Source organism: Mus musculus, chromosome X, assembly GCF_000001635.26.
Source record: "Mus musculus strain C57BL/6J chromosome X, GRCm38.p6 C57BL/6J".
NCBI classification, from domain to species: domain Eukaryota; kingdom Metazoa; phylum Chordata; class Mammalia; order Rodentia; family Muridae; genus Mus; species Mus musculus.
In genome coordinates, this window is record NC_000086.7 from 38,169,533 (window position 1) to 38,185,652 (window position 16,120).

Consider the following 16,120-nt stretch of genomic DNA (forward strand, 5'->3'; position numbering starts at 1 on the left):
GCCACCTGAACCAAGTCCCATATATCACCTCATGGCAATGCCTGTTTAAGAAGCTTCCTGCTTGACTGAAGCCCTTTTTGTTACCGGCTGTGCTACTCCCAATCCTCCTTCCTCTAAAGGAGGGTCAGCCTTGCACTCCCCACCTTGCTCCCTCCTTCTGCCTCTGAGGAGGATTTCTATCCTCCACCTCACGTCTCTGCTTTAATTGCCATTGCCCTGCCCAGGTGGCACAGGCAAAGGGAGGAACAGCCCCTGATTCCCTTGATTCTGCTTGGAGTCCACACCATACTCTGGCCAGTACTGCCTAAAGGGCCGACTCTACTACAGCTTTATCCCTCTGGGCTACAGGACCCTCAGATTCTCAGGGAAGACCATTTATGGCCTATGTACCATTTGCCAGTAATGACCTTTATAATTGAAAGTAGCAAAAAAAAAAATTGTTTTCAGAAAGACCCTCAGCTGTTATAGGTCTTTTAGATTCAACCATGCTCACTCACCAACCTACCTGGGATGACTTTCAGCAACTACTCCAGGTCCTCTTCCTCTTCCTCTTCCCTTTCCTCTTCCTCTTCTGAGAGAAAGAAAGAGAGAGAGAGAGAGAATATATCATGGGATATTGATATTTGTTCCACGTGCAAATGGGCAACCCATCCAAGCCCAGGCTGCTATTGATGAAGCTTTCCCATGGCTCAACCTGACTCAGATTATAACACTGATGGATGTAAGGAGGTCTGCCACTAGATTTTGATTGGGGGAGTCCATCTGAGAAGCCACTAGACAGCCCACAAATTTATCTAAGGTAAGCCAGGTGATTCAGGGAAAGAATGAGAGCCCCAAAGAATATCTAGAAAAACTTTTGAAACCTATAGAACTTACCCTTTAACCCAGAAGCCAGAGAAAAACCAGTCAGCAATGGGCACGATTTTCATTAATCAAGCTGCTCCTGATATCCACTGGAAACTTCAGTGCCTGGATAGGGTGGTTGTTGTTGTTGTTTGTAAGCAGTTAACTGAGTTGGTAGCCATAGCTGAGAAAACTTACAACAACCAGGAGGCCCCAGAGGATTGACAAACTAGAGGACTGACAAAAGTGCTACTTGCTACCACAAGCTACGGCCATCCCAATGAAAGAAACCTGAAAGATCTATCTTACAGGAAAAGCAGAGGTAAGCCACTTCCCACTAAAAGGGAAGCCCATCCTCCATTCAAGAAGGGCCAATTAGAGAGGGACCAATGTGTCTACTTCAAAGAAAATTACCACTGGAAGTGTGAATACCCTAAGAAAAGTCAGAGAAAGGGCACAAGGATTCGTAACTAGATGAGTAAGGGTGCCGTGGCTCAACCTCCCTCCATGAGCCCTGGGCAACCATAAAAGGGGGCACCATTGCATGTTGTCAGATGCCCCCAAAACAGACCATCCTTAGCATCCCAGTCACATCTACTTGAAGGCAAGTATGAGAATTTGGGGGATCTGCCTGGTTTTGTAGACTCTCACTACCAGGATTTACTGAAACAACCAGCCATTATATGAGGCTACAAGGTGACAGGAAGACAAACTAAAAGGGACCCGTGAAATGGGCATGGCTTTTAATATTTTTTAAAGCCTTGCTGGAGGCACCAGCTCTGGCCCTCCTGAACAGTCACAAACCATTCCACCTGTATGAAGATGAGGAAAAGGTGATAACAAAAGGAGTGCTTATCCAAAACTTTAGGCCCATGAAAGAGCAGTGGCCTATTTATTTAAGAAGCTAGACCTGGTGGCCCAAGAATGGCCATCTTGTCTCTGGATCAATCCACTGCATTGCTGGTAAAGAACACTGATAACCATGAGCCAGGAGATATCACTACTCCCTACAATATTGTATAGACCCTCAAGAACCCACCGAGCCAATGGTTATCTAATGCTCCACTAGTGTATTACCAAGCCTTGCTCCTGAATCCTTGTATCATCTGTCCTAACCCTCGCTACTCTACTACCTGACCTGTCCTCAGATGTATAGCATGGCTGCTCCACAATCTTGGGACATGTCGAAAATATTAGATTGGATCTGACTGACAGCCTCTGGCCAGATGCAGAGTATATCTACTTCACAGATGAGAGCAGATTCATCCAGAATGGAACCAGGTATGTGGGGTGGCGGTGGTGGACTTGAACTCTGTTGTTTGACCAACTGCACTGCCATCAGGAACATCAGCTCAAAGGCTGAGTTGACAGCGCTAACTCAGGCTTTAAAGTTGGCAGAGGGGACCATAGCCAATATTTATACTGACAGCAGATATGTTTTTGCACTGGCTCATGTACATGGGTCCATATATCAAGAAAAAGTAGTATTGACTCCTAAAGGAAAGACCTTCAAAATAAGAAAGGAATATTTGCTTTGCTAGAAGTGTTATGTGGCCATAATTTATTGCCCTGGGTATCAAAAAGAAACATTAAAAATAGCTCAAGGAAACAGACTAGGTGATAAAGCCACATGGAAGGTTGCTCAAACATTCACCACTAACGTCCTGGTAGCCTTACCACCCCCCAGCACTCCCAGACACCCCCAAATATACTACAGAGGACAAACAGGAACAGGCCAAATGTCCAGGGATTCATAAGAAGAATGGATGGCTACACACAGATGGATGGCAGAGGGCTGCACCATCTTACCTAAGTGGTTTGCTAAAAAACCTTACCTACCAGATTCATCAGGCAACACTTTTGGCCCACTGGAAAATAAAGGAACTGCTCCAAGAGGCAAGATACAAAATATTTGACATGGGACAATTAGTAGACCATGTAATCTCAAACTGTCCTACCTGTCAGGCCATGAACCCCTCTGGCACCAATCCAAAAACTTCAGGAACCAAGATCAGAGGCCAACAGCCAGAAGCCAATAAGAAAATAGACTACATAAAAATAAAACTAGGCATATATGGATATAAATATCTGTTAGTTTTTATAGATACCTTTTAAGGGTGTCTAGAAGCCTATCCAACAAAGAAGGGGACTGACAACATAGTGGCAAAAAAGCTTCTGAATGGCATTACATACAAGTATGGCTTGCCTACCGTGCTTGGGTCTGACAATGTACCAGCCAGCATCCATCTCTCAGGTAACTCAATCTCTAGCACAGGTTCTGGACACCAAATGAAGATTGCATTGTGCATACAGACAGACCCCAGAGTTCAGGGCAAGTAGAGAAGATGAATCAGACCCTGAAGAAGGCCTTGACCAAATTAACCCTAAAATTTGTGGTAACTGGGTGTCTCTCCTACCTTATGCCTTGTATAAAGCCAAGAATACCCCTTATACCTTGGGACCTACCTCCTTTGAGATCCTATATGGGAGATTCGCAGCAGGGGGAAACCTGCTGCCTAACCTCCAGCCTGACATTCTACTGAATATGACCAACATAAACCCTTGAAATCCCCAATAACTTTCCATGGAAGTCCATATGCAACTCTGGCATGCCATCTGTCAGGTTTATAACTCTGCTCTTCCCTCTAACTCCCATTGCTTTGAACCAGGTGTCAAAGTCTGGATTAAGAGGCATAACCACAAAAAGCTAGAACCTCACTGAAAAGGACATCACACTATGATTCTGATCACGCCAACAGCTTTGAAGGTAGATGTGATCCACACTTGGATCCAGCACTCCCACATCAAACCAAGAGCAACTGCCAGAAGACCAGTCGCCAGAGTGATGGAAGGCAACACTAAATCCCATCATTCTGCTAAAGCTGCAACTTCAACGTTCCTAATGCTGCCCATTTGATGCCTGCATCTTACAACCATCTCCGCCAGTCCCCATCAGACTCCCAATCTCACTTGGATGATTACTAGCCAAGGTATATTTGTTCATCAGGTCAGCCTCTCTATTCCTATAGGGACTTGGTTCCCAGACTTACACTTTGACCTAGAAGATTTAATATATCACCAGTTAGACCCCTTTGGGAAAAAATAACTTCAAGGACAATATTTTTATGTATGCCCAGAGCATCAAGCCTTCCAGGGATGCTGTGGAGGAGAGTCACGCTAGGACTGCACACACACTGGGGTTGTGAAAGCACAGGCTCCATCTCCTGGAAACACTCATTAAAATATGATTTCATCAAGCTAGTTAGAAATGGAGAACTCCCAGGTTACCATACTTACCCATACTCACCTTGCAAACCCCTGACACTCAGCTTCACAGAAAGAGGGGAACAGGCCACAGGATGGGATACAGGTTTTGTTGATAAAAGGAGGTGCTTATACTGGACAGATTACAGAGGTAACCATTGGAAATATTCTGTTCTCTGCCTGACAAGTTGTTAGGTTCCAGGGGTACCCATTGGTCCTAATAAAGTCCTGGCAATGCCAGAGCCCTGGCCCTTGTCTCTGCCTATCCCCACCCCTACACTGAGAGTCCCTAACTTCACTAGCTTCCTACCCCAACAAAATCTCACTCCACTGCCTAGATTGCAATTGTTGGAAGCTTCTTTCCAGACTCTTAACTCCTCCTGTCCAGATTTGACACAAGACTATTGATTATGCTTAAATGCCCACCCCTCTACTAATATGGAATAGCTATCCCTGGAAACTATTCACAGACCACAGATAGTACTCAGTATAGATGGCAGCAATCAGAAAGAGGTAAGCTGACTCTATAGTCAACAACAGAAGGCCTTTGTAATGGAAATCAGACACCCTCAGAACATTCATCCCTCTGCAATTCCATTATAACTCCTGCCAATATAGAATATGGGTACCTATTGCCTCCAGAGGATGCTTGATGGACTTGTGCATCAAGACTCAGCCTAGCATGCACACCCTAGTTCTAAATATATCGTCTTACTTCTGTGTCCTGGCATAGTTAGTTCCCCAAATAACTTACTATACAGGGGAAACCATTTTCAATCAATTAGACTCCCCAGCTTAAAAGGGTTGCTGTAACTGCTGTAGTGTTATCCACCCTGCCTGATATAGGAGTAGCTGGAGCAGCTGGCATGGGAGCTTCAGCACTAATATTGCAAGATTTAAAACTACAGAACTTTACGCATTGCAATAGATAATGATGTAAGAGAAATTGAAGAATCTATTAATGATCTACAAAACTCCCTCTCCTCTCTGGCTAAAGTAGTTTTGCAAAATAAAAGAATCTTGCAATTATAATTTTTTCATCAGAGTGGCTTATGTGTAGCTCTTGGAAAAAGAATGCTGTGTTTATGGCAATTGCTTGGAAGTAGTCGAAGAAAATATGGCTCAGCTTAAAAAAAAATAAATGACAGGAAATGAGAAAGAGAACAGTCCCGGGGCTGGTGTGAGTCTTTTTTAACTGGTCCCGTTGGTTGACCACCCTTGTCTTGGGTTTGACTGGTTCACTCATTCTTCTGATACGGGCCCTGATTTTGGACCCTGTATAATTAATGCTTTAGTCAAGTTTATTAAAGAATGGATTTCTGCTATTCAATTGATAGTTCTCAAAGAGCAATACCAGCCCCTAGAAGTATCTCAAGGATTTAAGATGGCCTGGTACTCAAAAAGGGAAGCTTTTGTCTTTGTCTTTTTTTTTTCATTACATCAGATATATTACTGTAATGTTACAAGGAATAAAAATTAAAGAATTTTTAATTTAAATTTTTTAAAGGTTTACAACATTAAAAAGGTTAATCACTGCCTCTTAAAATCCAGCCCCTCCTTTTAGTTTACTCTAGCAAGGTTAAAGCAGTCTGAAGAAAGATAACAGTTCTCTCAGCCAAGGTCAAAAAAGTTCCCAGTCTCTTTATGGAATATTTTTTTAGTTAAAAAGTTTTATTTCAATACTAGAAGGTCTTCAATTCAAAACTCACACACACACACACACACACACACACACACACACACACACACACACACACACACACATATATATATATATATATATATATATATATATATATATATTTCACTTTAATTTTTTTTACAGTCCAGTTGCTATCCCCGCCCTCCCACAGTTCCTCATCCCATTGCTCCTCCCCCAGGCCTCAATCAAGTCTCTCTAGTTGCATCTTCTCTCACTGAGGCCAGACCAGGCAGTCCTCTGCTGTATATGTGTTGGGGGCCTCCTACCAGCTGGTGTATGCTGCCTGGTTGGTGGTCCAGTGTCTGAGAGATCTCGGGGGTCCAGATTAGTTGAGCCTGCTGGTCCTCCAACAGGGTCACCCTTCTCCTCAGCTTCTTTCAGACTTTCCTTAATTTAACCACTGGGGTCCATTGGTTGGGTTTAAATGTCTGCATCTGACTCTTTCAGCTGCTTGTTGGGCCTCTCAGAGGGCATCCATGCTAGGCTCCTGTCTGTTTAGTGTCAGGCCTTGGAGTCTCCCTTGAGATGGATCCCAAGTTGGGCTGGTCACTGGACCTCCTTTCCCTCAGTCTCTTCTCCATTTTTGTCCCTGCAGTTCTTTTAAATTCTGGGTCACAGTTTTTGACTATGGGATGGCAACCCCATCCCTCCACTTGATGCCCTGTCTTTCTGCTGGAGGTGGACTCTACAAGTTCTCTCTCCCCACTGTACGGCATTTCATCGAAGGTCCCTCCCTTTGAGTCCTGAGAGTCTCTCACCTCCCAGGTCTCTGGTACATTCTAGAGGCTCCCCCCACCTCCCACCCCCTGAGGTTGCCTGTTTCCATTCTTTCTGCTGGCCCTCAGGGCTTCTCTCCTGTCCACCCCCATACCTGATCATGTTCCCCTTTCCCCTCTCCCTCTCCTCTCCCACCCAGATCCTTCCCTCCCTCTGTCTCCCACACACACACACCCCGGGGATTGCTTTCTTCTCCCTCCCAAGTGGGACTGAAGCATCCTAACTTGGGCCCTTCGGCTTGTTAACCTTCATGAGTTCTGTGGATTGTATCCTGGGTATTTTGTAATTTTTTGGCTAATATTCTCTTATTAGTGAGTACATGTCCTTTTGGGTCTGAGTCACCTCACTCAGGATGATATTTTCTAGTCCCATCCATTTACCTGCAAAACTCATGCTGTCCTCATTCTTAATAGCTGAATAGTATTCCATTGTGTAAATGAACCACATTTTTCTGATTCCATTCTTCCGTTGAGGAACATCTGGGTTGTTGCAAGCTTCTGGCTATTACAAATAAGACTTATATGAACATAGTGGAGCACAAGTCCTTGTTAGGTATGGTGGGGCATCTTTTGGGTATATACCCAAGAGTGGTATAGCTGGATCTTCAGGTAAGACTGTTTACAATTTTCTGAGGAACCACCAGACTGATTTCCAGAGTGGTTGTATAAGCTTGCAATTCCACCAACAATAGAGGAGTGTTCCTCTTTCTCCATATCCTCGCCAGCATCTGCTGTCACCTGAGCTTTTGATCTTAGCCCTTCTGTAAGCTATTTTGTAAACCATCTTAGCCATTGGTGTAACAATCTCAGGATTGTTTTGATTTGCATTTGCCTGATCACTAAGGACTTTGAACATTTCTTTAAGTGTTTCTCAGCCTTTGAGTTTCCTCTGTTTGTTTGGGGGTTTTGTTTGTTTGTTTGTTTGTTTGGTTGGTTGGTTTTGGAGGTTAGCTTTGTGAGTTCTTTATATATTTTGAATATTAGCCCTCTATCAAATACGGAGTTAGTGAAGATTTTTTTTTCCCAGTCTGTAGGTAAGTAGCCAATTTGTCCTATTGAAGGTTGCCGATTTGTCTTACCGAGTATGTCCTTTACCTTACAGAAGCTTTCCAGTTTCATGAGGTCCCATTTATCAATTCTTGACCTTAGAGCCTGAGCCATTAGAGTTCTGCTTAGGAAATTTCCCCTGAGTAAATGAGTTCAAGGCTCCTTCCCAATTTCTCTTCTATTAGATTCAGTGTATCTGATTTTATATTGAGGTCCTTGATTCACTTGGACTTGAGTTTTGTGCAAGGTGACAAATGGATCTATTTTCATTTTTCTACATACACTCTTCCAGTTAGATCAGCATCATTTATTGAAAATGCTTTCTTTTTTCATTTCATTTTTTGGCTTCTTTGTCAAAGATTGAGTGTGCATAGATGTGTAGTTTTATTTTTCTGGATCATCAATTCTATTCCACTGATCTACCTGTCTGTCTCTGTACCAATACCATGCAGTATTTTTTTAATCACTATTGCTTGAGGTCAGGATGGTGATTCTCCCAGAAGTTCCTTTATTGTTAAGAATTGTTTTTGCTGTCCTGGGTTTTTTGGTTTTCCATATGAAATTGAGAATTGCTCTTTCCATATCTATGAAGAATTGTGTTGGAATTTTGATGGGAATTGCGTTGAATCTGTAGATTGCATTTTTACTATGTTAATCCTACCAATCTATGAGCATGGGAGATCTCTCAATTTTCTGAGGTCTTCTTTGATTTCTTTCTTGAGAGACTTGAAGTTATTGTCATACAGATCTTTCACTTGTTTAGTTAGAATTACCCCAAGATATTTTATATTATTTGTGACTATTGTGAAGGGTGTTGTTTCCCTAATTTCTTTCTCAGCCCATTTATCATTTGTATAAAGGAAAGCTACTGATTTGTTTGAGTTAATTTTATATCCAACCATTTTGCTGAAGTTGTTTATCAGCTGTAGAAGTTCTCTGGTAGAATTTTTGGTATCCCTTATGTATACTATCATATCTTCTGCAAATAGGGATACCTTGACTTCTGCTTTGCCAATTTGTATCCCCTTGATCTCCTTTTGTTGTCTTATTGCTCTAGCTAGAATTTTGAGTACTATATTGAATAGATACAGGGAGAATGGGCAGCCTTGTCTTGTCCCTGATTTTTCTGGGATCGCTTCAAGTATCTCTCCATTTATTTTGATGTTGGCTACTGTTTTGCTGTATATTACTTTTATTATGTTTAGGTATGGGCCTTGAATTCCTGATCATTCAAAGACTTTTAACATGAAGGGGTGTTGAATTTGTCAAATGCTTTTTCAGCAGCTAATGAGATGATCATGTGATTATTTTCTTTGAATTTGTTTATATAGTGGATTATGTTAATGTATTTTCATATATTGAACCAACCTTGCATTCCCAGGATGAAGCCTACTTGATCATGGTGAATGATCATTTTGATGTGTTCTCGGATTTGGTTACTAGAATTTTATTATTTTTGCACTGATATTCATAGTGAAATTGATCTGAATTTCTCTTTCTTTGTTGGGTCTTTGTGTGGTTTAGGTATCAGCATAACTGTGGCTTCATAGAATGAATTAGGTAGTGTTCCTTCTGCTATTTTGTGGAATAGTTTGAGAAATAGTGATATTAGCTCTTCTTTGAAAGTCTGGTAGAATTCTGCAGTAAAGCCATCTGACCCCGGGCTGCCACCTATAACAACAAACATAACAGGAACTTATAGTCATCCATCTTTAATATCTCTAATATCAACGGACTCAATTTCCCAATAAAGAGACAAAAGCTAACAGACTATATACGCAAACAAGAACCTTTTGGTTTTGTTATGAGATGGTTAATTTCTTGGGTTTTTTGTTTGTTTGTTTGTTTGTTTGTTTGTTTTGTTTCTGTTTTTGTTTTTGTGTAGGCACCCTCCTTGTGTTGGAGTTTTCCTTCTAGAATCCCCTGTAAGGTTGGGTTGGTAGATAGATGTTGTTTAAATTCGGTTTCGTCGTGGAATATTTTGGTTTCTCCATCTATGATGAGAGTTTTGCTAGGTATAGTAGACTGGGCTGGCATTTGTGTTCTCTTACAGTCTGCATGACATCTGTCCAAGATCTTCTAGCTTTCCTAGTCTCTGGTGTAATTCTGATCGGGCTGCCTTTATATGTTACTTGGTCTTTTTCCTTTACAGCTTTCAATATTCTTTCTTTGTTCTGTGCATTTAGTGTTTTATTATGTGGTGAGAGGATTTCTTTTCTGGTCCAATCTCTTTGGTATTCCATAGGCTTCTTTTACCTTTGTGGCCATCTCTTTCTTTAGGTTAAGGAAGTTTTCTTCTATGAGTTTGCTGAAAATGTTTTCTGGTCCTTTAACCTGGGAGTCTTTGCTCTCTTCTATTTCCATTATTCTTTAGTTTGGTCTTTTCATTGTGTCCTAGATTTACTGGATGGTTCAGGTTAGGAGTTTTTTATGATCTGAATTTTCTCTGACTGTTGTGTCAATTATCTTTTAAGGTATCTTCTACACTTGAGTTTTTTTTCTTCTATTTCTTGTATTCTGTTGTTGATGCTTGCATCTGTAGCTCCTGACCTCTTTCCTAAGTTTTCCATTTCCAGGGTTGCCTCTATTTGTGTTTTCTTTATTGTTTCTACTTCCACTTTAAGGTCTTGGACCACTATTTAATTCCTTCTCCTGTTTGGTTGTGTTTTCCTATATTTCTTTAAGAGATTTATTTGTTTTCTCTTTAAGAGCTTCTACTAGGGCGAGAGTCAGAAAGGCGAGGAGCGCCGGGAACAGGCGTGTGGGACTCCTGACCGGAGAGCAGGAGGCTGCGCCTTCCCCGCACTGGGACCTTCACGACATACCAGATCCTAGTCCTTGCCCGGTGCGAACGCCCACGATGACCACTGAAAGACCCCCGAGGGGAGATCCCCACTCAGGCACTTAAGTCCCGGGACAGCCGCGGACCCAAGAAGACACTGAGACCATATATAAAATGTAGAAGGTAAGATTTAATAAAGCAGCAGCGACATGAAAGCACAAAGACAACCAGAGCTCTGGGGTCGAAACTCATACACCCAGTGGCACCTAGTGGTGTAGAGGAGAATCGACCCTTAGCCAGAGCTGTTCACAGGCTTATATAGGAAAACTCAAGGGGGGAGAGTTGGGCAGGGAAGCACAAGTTTACATCACTAGGGAGTTCTGCCAAGGGACAAGGGGTTCTGCCAAAGGATTCTACATAACTAAGGGGTCATCATGTCCTTCATCTGGCAATGTACTCGGTTCATTTTGTCATTTTGAAGGTTTTTTATCTTAAAAATGTTCTTGGAACAGTTTTCAGTTGGGAGGGTAGGGAGGGTAGGGTGAGGAGTTTAGGGATACGTTCTGGGGTGAAAAGTTTAGGAGTGTTCCGAGAACAACCTCTAGATGGGAGGGGTCTAGGCTCTGGGGTGAATAAGAGTTCAGTAAAAATTTTTATTCTTCACCACCACCCTCGTGTCTGCCACCATTTTCGACTTGAGCGAAGTTTTATGCAAGGGTAACAAGATACTCAACTACAGCACTCCCAGCGCTGGGGGCTGCCTGCTGGACAGGAAGGCAGTGGGCACCCCTGCTAGCAGGGGCTTCCCTCGCAGGCAGTCCGTCACTCTGCCCAGCTCCAAGTTTCATCAGAACCAGCTTCTCAGCAGCCTTAAGGGTGAGCCGCCCCGGCCCTGAGCTCACGTGACAGCCGCTTTCGAGACCGCTCTTTCTCCAAAGGGGGCGAGTGGCTGCTGCCCACCCAGAAGCAGCCTGGGAGCAGCCAGGTCAACTCCAGCCGCTACAAGACGGAGCTGTGCCATCCCTTCGAAGAAAACGGTGCCTGTAAGTACGGGGACAAGTGCTAGTTCGCGCATGGCATCCACAAGCTCCGCAGCCTGACCCGCCACCCCAAGTACAAGATGGAGCTGTGCCGCACCTTCCACACCATCTGCTTTTGCCCGTATGGCCCCGCTGCCACTTCATTCATAACGCCGAGGAGCGACGAGCCCTGGTGGGGGCCGGGACTTTTCCGCTGACCGTCCAGCCTCCAGCATAGCTTTAGCTTTGCTGGGTTTCCCAGTGCCGCTGCCACCGCCGCTGCCACGGGGATGCTGGACAGCCCCATATCCATCATCCCAACCCCTATCCTGAGCGCCAATGATCTCTTGGGCTCACCTACTCTGCCCGATGGCACCAATAACCCCTTCGCCTTTTCCAGCCAGGAGCTGGTGAGCCTCTTTGCTCCTAGCATGGGGCTGTCTGGGGGAGGCTCCCCCACCACTTTCCTCTTCTGGCCCATGTCTGAATCCCCTCACATGTTTGACTCCCCCCCCCCCCCACAAGCCCTCAGGATTCTCTCTCAGACCGTGAGGGCTATCTGAGCAGCTCCAGCTCCAGCCACAGTGGCTCAGACTCCCCTACCTTGGACAACTCAAGACGCCTGCCCATTTTCAGCAGACTCTCCATCTCAGATGACTAAGCCAGGGTAGGGGTAGGGAGGGACCCACCCCCCGCCTTCTGTCCCCCCCCCCGCCTCCTTCACCTCCCCACCCCCTAACTTTCCCTCAAACCCCACATTGATACATTTAAGCTCAGCCCCTTTCCCAGAACCTTGGTATGTTACCCTCCCCCCACATAAGGACAAGTCAATTTGTCGGTACCTTCTGGCTTGAAACCCTCTCCCTCCGTTTCATAGCCCACTTAACCACGCATAACAGAGTTCCGTCTTTTGTCAGTAGATGCCTCCCTTCCCCCCCCCGCCCCCCCCCCAAGCCTTAAGCGCCAAATCACAGAAGAAAAAAAGCAGTAACCATTTACAGAAGCAACTTGTCACTGTGACTACATTACCTCTTCAACGCCAGGGGGCACCCGTGGGCCTCTCAGAGCCCCTGCCGGTGGGGGTGGGGGTGGGGGTGGGGTGACCCGCAACCAGCAGCTCCCCCAGCTGGCCACACAAGTGCACCTTTCTTTCAGTCTCCCGCGCACTCTTCCTCTTCCTTATAGTTACTCACCTCCCTCAGAGAGCTGTTGCTGGACTTGGGGTTTTTTTTGGGGGGGGGGTCTATTTTGACTTTCAAAACCTTTTTCTTCCCAGCCCGAACCCCTGTTGACTAATCTTGCCTGGGTTTGTGTAGGTCTCCAGGGACAAAGGTTGAACAAGTTGGACGAAGGTTTTGACATAAGTGGGATTTTGTGATTTAATTTCTTTCTTTCTTTTCTTTTCTTTTTTTTTTTTTAAGTGGGGAGGAAGGGGAAACTAGATGGACTATGAGAGACTTGATTCTGGTGCTAAAGTTCCCCAATTCATATGTGACATCTTAAAAATGACAACAAATGAGAGAAAAGCTAAAAACAAAACAACAACAAAAAAACCATGTAAGGGGTGAGCAGTCAATGGTCTGCATTCCACATACAATAGCTGTGTAAAACGATTTCCTGTAGAAGTAGCTTTAATGGATTTTGCTCTAGAATACCTTAGGTCTACCTTAGAGCCCCCACACAATGCTTTTTTCCCTAGGTTTAAACTTCATCTAACTTTCAGAAATTGGAGAGCAAAAATGTTGCTTATCACTGCACATCAATATAAAAAAGCTTATTTAACTTATCAAAACGTATTTATTGCCAAACTATGCTTTTTTGTTAATTTTGTTCATATTTATCGGGATGACAAATCCATAGAATATATTCTTTTATGTTAAATTATGATCTTCATATTAATCTTAAAATTTTGTGATGTGTCTTTCCTCTTTTTTCCACAGTTTTAATTTTTATTCTTCAACAACATTTTTGTAACTTTACACTTTTTTGGTTATTTTATTTTAAAAACATGAAAAATTAATTTAAACAAGTGCAAAAAACTGTTGGATGATTTATTTTAGAAATTCTCCCCTTTGTGTTGGACTGCAAATTGAGTTTCTTTCTCCTTAGGCCTTTCACAGGTAGGACTGAGAATGTATGTATAAGTTCTGTGACAGTACAGAAGGAAAACCACCATTTATGTATAGCTTCTAAGAGGGAAAAAAAGAGAGAGAGAGAGAGGGAAAAACCCTTTGAATTCCATGTGCCCATCTCAAGACATTCCCCTCGCAGATTTGTGGTTCTGGATTCTAGGTTGGAGTTTTCCAATGTTGACATAAACAACTGGCACACACACATAAAGATGAATGTAATTATTATTCCTCTTGCTGGTCACTACTGTCGCTTTCTATTTCTCTTTCTTTGTGTGAATTTATTTAAAAGAAAAAAAAACTTTTTGTAACGACTATTTGCAGTTTAAAAATCAATAAACCCTGTTTTTCAAGAAAAAAAAAGAGCTTCTACCTGTGTTTTCCTGTATTTCTTACAATGAGTTATTTATATCCTCCTCTAAGGACTCTATTATCCTCATGAGACAGGATTTTAAGTCAGCATCCTGGTTTTCAAGTGTGTTGGGGGTATCCAGGGCTTGCTGTGGTGGAAGAACTGGGTTCTGATGTTACCAAATAGTATTGGTTTCTGTTGCTTATGTTTTTGTGCTTGCTTCTTGCCATCTGGTTATCTCTGGTGTTAACTGGCCCGGGTGTCTCTGTCTGGATCCTGACTCCTGTGTCCCTGGGTTGCTGCAGGTTTCCTAGGAGATCTGTGGCCCTGGCTATAGCAGACCTTCTGGGAGGCCTTCAGACTGTGGGATCTTCAGAGGGGCAGACAAGCTGATGACTTGTTCCCCTGGTGCAGCAGATCTCCTGGAAGGCCTTCAGGCTATGGAGTCTTCAGAAGGGCCTAGAAGCTGATGATCTGCCCCTTTTGAAGGAGCAGACCAGAAGGGGAGTGGAGTAAGAGCAGAGGGGATGGGTCTGGAATCTGCTGGGCTCCTCAGGGTTCCCAGCTGCTGCAGTTCTTTGGGAGGCTCCCTTACCTGTTGCCCTGGGTACAGCAGCTCTCCTGGGAGAGCTTCAGACTGAGGTCTTCAGAAGAGCAGACAAGCTGATGATCTGACCCAGCTGAAGTTGCAGGCCAGAAAAACCAAAAATGACTTATAAGGCTTGAGGTTAACAGGGATTGATAGTCCATAACTTTGTAAATAATCAAATCCCATATTCTGAAATATATTTAAAGTCAGGATAAAAACTGATGCAGTTAATTATGAGTTAAAACTGTATTTAATCTCTTGTTTTATGTTCGAAATGTACAGTTTAGAGCAGATAACTAAGAACAGACAATGATCATCTAACTCAGATATGCTAGTTGGGTACTAGCCCTCTGGACTGAGGAAAAAATGTTTCATGTCTATTAACCCAAACCTATAGTGTTTACTGAGCCTTAAAGACAGGTGTCTACTCCTGTTGTCTTAAAGACACCTGTTAACTGCTTTTTCTAAAATAGGGATTTCAATCCAATGGTAAATACTTTTGTAAATTAAAGTTCACATAAGCTTCAGGTAATCAAAAAAAAAATCATAAGATTTGGATCTACTTACCACAGATCAAATGGACTTCAGTATGCCTGCCTGTTCTTAAAAATAGGATTTTCCCCTTGGTCTTAGGGTTTAACTTCCCCAATTTCTAGACAAATTTTAACTTCTGTCCCTAGTTTATATTGTCTCAGTAGATTTTCATCTAAGGACTGCAAACTGCTAAATTCTGAAAGCTGATGATTAACCAGTCCAATCAATATAATAATTCCCTGTCTTTTAGCGGGATCATTTGATCAGATGCTTCTGATAAATGCCCTCATTGCCCTTAACTAGCATTTCAGCCTTCCTGGGCCCTTTTGACATCCTAATGCCAACAGGAAGCAGTTACAGAAGAAAAATATGATGTTCACCACCCCACTTTATAGGCTGAGATGCTAAGTCAAAAAAAAAATCCCCTATTTCTGGCAGTAACTTCTGATTCTTGGGTCCCAATTGACCCTTTGGCCAATGATTCGGACCTTGGGAAAAAGACCTGATCAATCAGTTTAATTTGATTCAGTTACAAATCAGACTGGGGAATGAGAGGGCAATTAAAAGGCCAAGCCAGGGGCTAAGCCAAGCAGACTCCATGACAGGCTCCAAAGTGGTAGTTTAAGGGGTAGGCCTAAGTTTCTGTTTTGATACAACAGGATAGAGGTTACCCACTCCTCCCTGGATTTCCCCTAACAGGCTTTAAATGTGAGCCTGCAAACTCACTCAGCACCTCCAGTTTGATGGATGGAGGTCCCTGAATGCTGGTAATTTCTGCAGAATAAAAGCTCTTTGCCTTTGCATACTATTTGAGTCTGGTGTATCATTCTTTGGTGAAACCAGACCCTTACAAAAAAAATGAAAACAAAACAATCTAAATTTAAAAGACTATAGTGGTAATGCAAAACAATACTATATTTAGTTCTTCTCTCCCAAGTCCCATTTCATATCTGGGGCAGGAGAAGGAGTGGGGACCTTTATACCTAAGAAAAGGACCCAAGAATGAGTGAGAATCTAAGGCAGAAAAAGAGGTGAATAAGGAAAGGAAGGGACTTTTGTGGATACATTGAAAATAGGAATGAA

The 16,120-nt window shown here is 43.1% G+C and overlaps 1 pseudogene; it reads left to right on the forward strand.

Annotated features, from left to right (window-relative positions):
* Positions 11,077-12,291, forward strand: Zfp36l1-ps (zinc finger protein 36, C3H type-like 1, pseudogene; annotated as a pseudogene).
* The last annotated feature ends 3,829 nt before the right edge of the window (positions 12,292-16,120 follow it).